The sequence below is a fragment of the Haemaphysalis longicornis genome, unplaced genomic scaffold, assembly GCF_048455015.1.
Source record: "Haemaphysalis longicornis isolate Haplotype H1 unplaced genomic scaffold, Haemaphysalis longicornis Haplotype H1 scaffold_12, whole genome shotgun sequence".
Lineage (NCBI taxonomy): Eukaryota > Metazoa > Arthropoda > Arachnida > Ixodida > Ixodidae > Haemaphysalis > Haemaphysalis longicornis.
In genome coordinates, this window is record NW_027526225.1 from 77,600,759 (window position 1) to 77,609,063 (window position 8,305).

Below are 8,305 nucleotides of genomic sequence, written 5' to 3' on the forward strand. Positions count from 1 at the left end.
AGCAAACAATTAGCCTCCTCGCAAGGTTTATAAACTCCAGATCACGCAGGCTTAGTGGACGATTTCGTTGCCGCATTTTTGTGGGGAAAAAAAAGTGGGTTGTGAAAGCATGTCACCGCGGTCGCAGGCGATGTCGGACACCCCGCGAACCCGTCGACGCGCGACGCCTAGCAACGCCTGCGTGGGAAAGTGTGCAGTAAATTGCTTGGTGTTTTCTTGACCTATCAAAGCAGTGCTTTCAAACAATGCTCATAGTTCCAAAACGCGGTCATTAAACCGGGCTATCGATGAAGCGCACTGACAATTTCGCGATGAATCACTCAGCTCTGTTAAAACTGGTGTCGCAGCTTCGTGAAGAAATCTAACGTGATGGCTTGGCTAGCTGATTCCATCAAGTCACGCTTTACAAGCACAACCACATCCCAGTTCGCTCACCACACGATCTTAATTCGTTCCCCCTTCCCTTAAAAAAAATCCCGGGCCATCTCCACAAACGTGAAACCTGGGGGGGAGCGAAGCATGCAGTGTGTAAGTGTATTCTTGGCGCCTTGGCGTTTTGCCTACGGATATGAAACTATTGGGTGGTAGAGGTATACAGCTTTGCCGAAAGTCTCATTTCTTTGAAGCACGAAGCGTTCTAGAGCGAAACATTGGAAAGCGCGTGTTCCAAGGCACCGGAATCGGACACCGAAACCGACAGCGCCATGGGCGAACACAGCTCGGGCGATTCTCAGACCTCATCGGACGCCGGCATCAACTACGCCGTCAGAATTCGCAAGATGAACAAAAGGCTCGATTGCCACGAGCGGGAAATCAAGGTTCTGAACGAGAAGGTGACCCATCTCAACGAGCGAGTGAGTCGCCTGGAAGTCAGAGTGGAGAAGGGTTTCGCCGAAACCAAGCAATCAATCGAAGAGCTCAAGCAACTCATCATGGGCCTAGCAAGCAAGATAGGCCACGGTAACCAGGAACAACAGCAGGGTCCGACTCCGAAACATGGATAGAAGACCCCAAGGCGATCAACTCAGGATTTGGCACTGGAACGCGAACGGGTTTCGGTGCCGAAAGGCAGTATTACAGCAGCACCTGCGATCGCTAGATGCATCGGAACTCCCCGACGTAATAGCGGTGCAGGAGACGCACGCGGAAGATTCCACGAAGATGACCCTGCCTGGATACCGCGCACACGCCTGCCCGCCGAGCGCCCGCACCTGCGGGAAGGGGGCGGCACAAGGCGTGTGCACGTTCGTCCGCAAAGGCATAGCGCACATCAAGCACGACAAATTCCTGGGTTCCCGGGATTCTGCGATAGAGCTCTGTGTAACCGAACTGGCCATAACGGGACGGCGAAGCGGAAGCAGAAGAAAGGGGAAGACGTCGACGACGATCTACGTTGCCAACGTCTACAGTAATCCGCAACACGGGAAACAGAAATTTAAGACGCTGTTTCACAAAGTCAAAGAAGCCACCCTTCAGGCGGGGAGGGACGTGGCGGGAAGAGGAGACGTGGCAGCCATCGTCTGCGGCGACTTTAACGCACAGCACACCGAACTCGGCTACACGCACACGACGGCCAAGGGCAGAAGCCTGCTGGACGACGCGAGCGAAGCCGAGTACACGTTACTCACGAACCCGGCGCACCCGTCACGCATCGGAACGTCGACTGCCCGAGACACAAACCCGGACCTCGCCTTTGCGATCCTGCCCGACGGCGGGACCGCGAGGTGGCGGAACACGGGCCACAACTTGGGCAGCGACCACTTCATCATCGAGATCACGATGCCGCTGAGCCATTCCCGCGAGGGAAGCGGCGGCAAGGTTACCAAGCACAAACTGGTCGACTGGCACAAGTTCCGCGAAACGGAGCTTGGAGAAGTCGAAGACATCGAAGCGTGGACCGCCAACATGGTGGCCGCGACAGAGGGCGCCACCGAAGAAATCGAGGCGCCGGGTGACGTGGAGAGGATGGATCCCCGCCTCGCTCACCTATTGGGGGCCAGAAGATCGCTCCAAATGCGATGGAGGAAACAACGCCATAACCGGACGCTGCGCAAGCGGGTGGCCAATCTCGGTCGCGAGATCGAGAAATACAGCCGCCAGCTCTGCGCGCAACAATGGTTCGCGCTATGCAACCAAGCCGACGGACAGCTGCACCGCGGCGGTACATGGAAGTTACTGCGACAGCTCATGGACGAGACCAAGAGCAGCGAATTTCAGCGCAGCCGAATGGCGCAGATATTACATACCACCGCAAGACAGCTGGGCGAGGACGAAATGCACAGGCGTCTCAACGAGAAGTACCTGCCGTCCACCCAGCACGAGGATCATCCAGACTACGCGGGCCCGCCCAACCCCGAACTCGACCGAGACATCGAGGAATGGGAGGTGCGACAAGCCACGCAAGATTTGAACTGCCGGTCGGCCGCTGGCCCCGACAGGGCAATAAACAAAGCGCTGCGAAACATGAGCGACGCGGCCATCTCGTCGCTCACCAGCTTCTTCAACAAATGCTGGCGCAGCGGACAGTTACCGAAGATATGGAAGACGGCCAAGACCATCTTGCTGCCGAAACCCAACAAGCCGCCGGGGATAGAGGGCCTGCGACCCATCTCGCTTACGTCCTGCGTGGGCAAGGTGCTGGAGCACGTCCTCAACACCCGGTGGAATCGATACTTGGAATCCCGTGGGATCTACCCGGATTCGATGCTGGGGTTCCGGGCGAAGCTCGGCACCCAGGATGCAATGTTGCTGCTTCAACGAGAGATTCTGGAGCCCCCCGGCAGGGTTCCGAAGAACGACAGCCGCGCGATCCTGGGCCTGGATCTGCAGAGCGCATTCGACAAGGTGCGTCACTCTGCCGTCCTGGCCCAGGTGTCGCGCCTCGGGTTGGGATCAAGATCCTACGAGTATATACGGTCCTTCCTCTCTCGTCGCACGGCTCGGCTGGAGGTGGGAGGAGTCAAGCTAGAAGAGCGAGAACTGGGCAACGTGGGCACCCCGCAAGGCTCGGTGATCTCCCCGCTCCTCTTCAACCTCGTGATGATCGAGGTGGCGAGGGGCCTGGAGAAGCTCGGACCTAACATCAAGCACTGCATATATGCGGACGACGTCACCATCTGGGCGACGGGCGGCAGCGACGGCGACGTCGAAGCCGGCCTGCAGGCAGCGGTGGACGCCGTCGAGACCGCGCTCTCGGGCACGGGCCTCCGGTGTTCGCCGCAGAAATCGCAGCTCCTGATTCTTCCGCCACCCGGCCGGCACAGAAAGAAGGCGACCGAAGAAGCGGCCCGTAACATCGTGGTCCGCACCGGAGACGGCGAACCGATCCCGCACGTCCCGGGCCTCCGGGTCCTGGGCATGTTCGTGGACGCCGTCCAAACCAACAGCACGGCGGTGAAACACATCACGACCAAGATGGGCATTGCCACGCGCCTTGTGAAGCGGGTCTCGTCTCGCTCGCGAGGCATGAAGGAAGAGAGCCTCCTGCGTTTGCTGCAGGCCTTCGTGGTCAGTCACGCAGCTTACGCGGGGGCTTTCCACCGCTGGACGCAGGCGGAACGTCAGAAGATCGACGCCGCCATCCGCAGGGCATACGCGGGGGCCCTCGGGCTCCTGCAGGGAACCAAGACCACGGCCTTGCTGTCTCTGGGAGTACACAATACGCTCTCGGAGATCAGCGAGGCACAACGAGCGTCACAGCTGGCGCGCCTGGGCAGTACTGCCGTGGGCCGACGCTTGCTGGCGAGAGCCGGCCTATTGCCTCCGGGCGAAGAGCCGACGACAACATCGACGACGGACGAGCTCGTTCCCCTGCGGGACGACCTCGTCAGACGACTAGTGGTATACCCGCTCCCCAAGAACACGGACCCAGAGCGGGACGGCGGAAGAAGGGCGGCACGCGCTCTCGCGCTCGCCCGGCAGTACGAGAACGACGACGGCGCAGTCTTCGTGGACGCCGCGAGGTGCCGGGGAAGACGCGACGCGTACGTGACGGTGGCGATTCGGGCGAGCACCGGGGAGCTGATCACGGCGAGCAGCGTGCGAGCTCGAACGGCCGGCCAGGCGGAGGAGATGGCGATCGCCGCGGCCGTGGGCCTACCGGGCACCCGCACGGTGCTGAGCGATTCCAAGACGGCGGTGGGCAACTTCGCGCGCGGCGTGGTGTGGAGCGGTACGGCGCGACTGGCGGGGTCCCTGGAGGCTTCGCGGGCTGCGTGACAGGACCGCGCCAAGACTATCGTCATCAAGTGGTTCCCGGCCCACGCGGGTAGGGAGCTGGCACCCAACATCTGCAACCGCAACGAGGAGGCGGACGCTGCGGCTCGTGGTCTCGCCACGTGCCGGGCCGCGGCCGATCGTCCGCCACACCTCGTCGACGACGGTGAGGAAGACAAAGAAGAAGAAGCGAAGCCCCTCGTCGACTACGGCGGGGTGCTCCGCTGGCACCGCAACCAAAGAAGAACTTTCCCACCTCCGCATAGGGAATTATCCCGGGCCGAGGCAACGAAGTTCCGGCAATTGCAAACGGAGACCGTGCTCACGCCGGCGCTTGCGCGTCACGTGTGCCCGGAACTCTATGAGAGTGCTACGTGTAGCGTCTGTGAACTGGAGACAGCGACGCTCGCCCATATAATGTGGGGATGCAACAGTGCTGTGCGCGATGGGGGGGACAATGTGCTGTGCCCGACGGACACATACCCTCCGGATGTGCGCGTGTGCGTGGGTTCCGTGGAACTCCAAGAACAGCGACGGGCGATCCAGCGGCTCAAAGACGCCCTGGCGAAGCAAAGGCGAAAGGGGATCTCCAATCCGCCTACCCCTCCCGGCAGCGATGCCAGGGACGGTGGGAAGGACGGAGGAACCCAAGTAGCCGGAGCTAAGCCGGGCCAAAGTTTCCGAGGTCTACGTCCAAGACATTAGGACTCTTACCTAAGTCTACGACAGGGGTGAAACCGAGCCCTGCGTGGCCGGTGTAACCCTGCACGCCGGTTTCGTTCAATAAAGTATTTTCTCTCTCTCTCTCCAGTGCGTTCTTTTAGTACGTGTTACGTTCTAGCGGAAGGCATGGGAAAACAAGTGGCCCGGTGTTTTAGTACCGTGACTACATGATACTACGACGACATAAGATGTCGAAGACATGAGACACCGATAGCGCAAGCCCCTAAGCTGCTTCACCCTAAAAGAGAAGTCGGTAATCAGAATAGAGACTAAGAGGTGACCGCCGCTCATAACACGCCATGCTAATGATGGCGTTCACTGGTATTAAGCAGTACTCGGTGTTCAAAATGTCGCGTCCACTCCTTGATGTGCGGTGAGTTAAAGACCGACGCCACTCCTATGTAACCTGCATGAAAAAAGCCCCCTTGCCTTTCAGTCAGTGGTCGTTCTACACCGTTTTTTGCAGGACGCCGCAGTCTTAGAGCATAAATGATACCTAGCTCCTAACAACCATATTTTCACGCGTATAACCCGCACTAAAAAATTCGAAAATTTCTGTGGCCGAGTAGGGGTGTGGATAATACGCGGTGTTTTTCCTTCAGTTCAGCTTCACGGCAATGCGCGTTGTGCCGTTTAGCTCCTACGCAGTAACACTGACTAAGCCTTCCATGGCAGCGACTGCGGAAAACATACAAGAAAAAGAAAGAAACAACCAGGACGAGCGTACTCTACAACTGAATTTTATGAGTTAATTGTGACTTTCGCCTTGCAGTTCGTCTATTCTACTTGATAACTACGTATGCGCTTTTTTTCTGTCTACATAGTATATGATGTGCTGCTTGCGCAGTAGCTTTGGTGCAGTCTTTCCTGTATCAAAAGTGCGGGCAATACGCGTGGATTTTTTTCCTTTTCCGGCGGGCTGAATGTTCTGGTGCGGATAGAGACTACGAGGTCCATAACGCGTCCATATGCATGGACGCGTTTTATGTGCGAAAATTCCGTATTCTGCCCAAGCATTTTATGCACCCGGCTCGAAACATTTCGCAAAGCATGCGTGCCTGTCTATCGCGCTGGAGATGCGTACGCCGCGGATTCACGCCCACGATTCGCGTCTACTGCAAGTTTAAGGAAAGTAAAACGTCCCTCTCTTCTTATGAGTACAACTGCTAACAAGCAAATAAATTATCTGGGGTCGAGGCTAAACGAAAAAAGAAGTCTTACATTGCCGCCAGTGACGTCCAATTTGCCCCTGCATTGCGGTGCTGGGCAAGAACAGTCATATGCCATAACACGGCGCGACGAAAAATGCAGTCACCGCTTCAGCTCATTTTAGCATTAAGTCAATCAGAGTCGGGCCATAAGAGCGTCAAGCCGTTATTGCGACACTCTCCACTTGTGCGGGCCAAATTTTTTTCAAGGGATAACGTCACTGTTTTCTCTTACCTTCAGATAGCCACCGCCGAACAGCGCAGACGCAATGACGACAGCCTGCAGCACGAGACAATCAGGGTTGCCGTGTGTGGCGTCGTCGAGGAATGCCTGGACGGCACTTCACTGCTTCCTCCAGCTCTGAGGTTTGTCCTGCACAGCTAACACCCCTAGGTCATCGCACGCTTATGGCATCATTGATAACACATTGTACGCCCTAGTTCAAAAGATAAACCGCACGGACGTTGGTGTGTGCGTTCGTAAAGCATGGAACCATTTCCCAATATTATGCCCCTCCATTATATTCGTGGTGGAGGTCCCATGAGAATAGTACTAGTTTTTACTTGGGAAGATAAGCTCCGGCTCTCCCGCACACGCGAGCTGCTCTGTATGGGGGAGACTGAAAAGCTACGGGAACGGTTGACATTTATTGTAGACATCGGATGAATGTGCCTACTCTAGTGATAAATATGCTGGGTCGAAGATAGCAGCCTGTATGCTTTAGGTGTAAAACGGCGTTTTTATGCCCTGCCTGCACGCATTCGCGAGCACGCTGAAATTCTTTGAAATAGCGACCAGTTTTGAGATTTTTTAAAACGTTTTTCACCCTAAGCAACACAGTACCAAAATACTCTTCTGGGTTGCAAGATATGCATACCATACCTCGCTCTGTCTCACATTAGTGATCCCTCTTTATGGCCTACTGTTTTTATCGAGCTAAGAATACGCCTGTTCTATCTATTTTACTGAGCACTGTAACAACTGAAGTAATACACATGTAAAGTGAGAAGTTCCGATTATCATTGTGTAAGTGGTCATGTAAACAATTTTATGCGGCGACTGAATGAAAGGTTTGATGACGATTGGCTCAAGAAGGCTGCATGCAGAAACATGAAGACCACACTGACGGGTACAAATGTACAGTTGGAATTAAAAGAAATACCAACAACGGAGCGCACAGCCTCCGACGCGTGCTGCACCGTCTGGCTCCAAAGTCACTAAACTGCGCGCATGAGCACTTCTTCGATAGCGTTTGAGACTGCGGCCTACCTTCATTTACGGTAAATGCTTGATCGCGAAGTGACGCATGGTTGTTTATTTTAAAGCGCCTGTTCACGCGGCTTCGCCACTGAACAGGGTGGTTGTTGATCGGCCTCACTCAATCTGCAATCAAGGTGCTGCGCGCTTGGCCCCCGAATATAGCAGATGACAGGGACTCACATCCTGCTCAGTAACGATAGAGCGCAAAAAAAAGCGCCTAAACACATAGAGTTTTATACTAATGTATACTACAGTCAAACCCGTTTATAGCGAACTGCAATATGCACCGCGATTTGTTCGATATATCCAATAATTCGATATAGCCGAACCCGCCTATAACGAGCTTATTGTTACGAGTTCGCATTGCGCGGTAGCCCCCCCCCCCCCCCCTCCTCAACTCCACCATCCCCGCATCCAGAAACGAACACAGTAAAGTAGCCATTAACCATACCCAAAATAATCCATTTATTGCAATTAATAAAGCTTCTTTCCGCCTTAAATGCCTACTTTGCAAAAAAAAAAAAAAAAGCGGTGATTTCTGTTTTCACTTTTGTTTCGGCGGCTACAACTAGCATTTCGGCGGCTACAACACGAAACATTGTTTGGAGCAGTACGAGTCTGCGTTCTCCAAAATCGAGGAAGCATTGGCGGAGCACATCGACTGCCGAAAGCGCTTCCCTATAAGCATCGGACGGCTTTCACTCGCGACATCACCGGCAACGTTGGCGAGCTCTTCCCACAGTTCACCGATGCTGCTGTCTTGGTCCGGACCCGCTGACTGGGCGGGTTCCGTCGTAAGTCCCACACGTCGGAAATAGTTACGGAAAGTGTCGGCCGTCGCGTCGCTCCGTGCAAGGCGCAATGTCCCAGTCGCAGCTCTTGCTCCGTGGTCGCGGCC